The following is a 1,541-nucleotide window of genomic DNA, read 5'->3' as shown; positions in this document are numbered from 1 at the left end:
AACCGCTGAAGTACCATGAAATGTGCATCTCTATCCTCGCATTTAAAAAGTGTTTGTGTGTATCTCGGGGGAAGAGGAGGAGCAAGGGGAGAAACCCCTGTTTCTTCTGCAATAACGTGGTGATTAAGAATTTGCGACTTCGGTTACTAAAATGAGAGTCAGCGAAAAATCCCCAGCCCAGCTATCGCTCCAGAGGCTTCTTCTGCAAACCGCCCATCACTCTCAGCAGGATGCGGAGCAGAGCTGTGCTCGCTGAGCAGGCTAACAGGAAAGGATTGCCTTTTGCTGCAGCAGCTGCTGAACTGAGACTTTCTGGATCATGAATGTATGTAAATATGTCCAACTGTTTGCCCTTCACACTTCTTTGGCAAGTTTGGAGTAAAAAATGTTGCACTGCTCCATTAGTTTGTTTGCCTATTACCACAGCAGATGCTATTAAGAGCACTGAGATGTGTTTCTAGGTGAGCCTTCCTGTCTAAAATAGGATAAAGAAATAAAGGCTAAAGGGGCCCCCGATAGCGTCTCGAAATGGATATAAAGCAAGTTTTGGCAGCAGGGCGTACCACAGCGTCCACTGCAAAGACATGGGGCTGGGTAGCTCTTCAGTTCATTAAGCAAAGCAGAAAATGGTTGCGGCTTCTGCATGTTTGTTCCTTTCTGAACTCTCTCTCCAGCAGAATAACAGCTATTTTGGAGAGTTTGTATGGGTTTGGTTCCTTAATGTATCTGCTGAGTGGCTAAAACAGCAGCATTGGGACGCCAAGCTATACTTCATAGGGATTTCACTGGCAATGAAGGTTGTGTATAAATAATGGATGAAGAAGGGTGACAGGACCTGAACACTTGGGGCTTGACAGATTATCTAGTGATGTATTACAATTAGATATGCTTCAGTGTCACTTCATTTATTCAACTAGTAAGGGTGCATAACTCTTAGATCCATTTGGAGGTGGATTTATTAAGAGCCTTAGTCATGTCCTCTCGAAGTTTGGAATTGATTTTTGAACAACCTTAGCAGCTTTCTAAATCACTTTGCTCTTAACATGTATGTGATTTTTTTTTTTTCTCATCTTTTTTAAGGACTTGGGATTTTATTAGCATGTGTAATAGATGAGTTTGTCTATTTTTTAAAATCTGTGGTTTGTTTACTTTGCTCAAGGTGGGTAGTTGCCAAACAAGAGACCACTTCGTCAATTATCTGGTGAACAGATCAAATCAGCCTTTGGGAAGGATTTGTCTGGGTTCTTTGTACAAGAAGCTGGTAGATACTAAGCCCAAGCCACCTTATACTAAACGGTATTACCTAGAATTGGGACATCTATTGAATAGTAAATAAGATTAGGAAAAATGTTGCATGGCTTTTTGCTTTTTAAAAGGTGGTAATGAAAAAGCCTGGCATGGAATGATGCAGAGTAAAATGCTACGGGAAGTGTGAGATCTGACTTTGTTGTAAGTGGAGACTGTTGGGTTAAAGCAGAAAAGCTGTTAGCGTTACGGTTGCTATAACTTTCTAACCTACCTGAATACTTTAGCCCTGATTG

The sequence above is a fragment of the Charadrius vociferus genome, unplaced genomic scaffold (assembly GCF_000708025.1).
Source record: "Charadrius vociferus isolate BGI_N301 unplaced genomic scaffold, ASM70802v2 scaffold52, whole genome shotgun sequence".
Lineage (NCBI taxonomy): Eukaryota > Metazoa > Chordata > Aves > Charadriiformes > Charadriidae > Charadrius > Charadrius vociferus.
Note: the sequence above shows the minus strand (reverse complement) of the source record.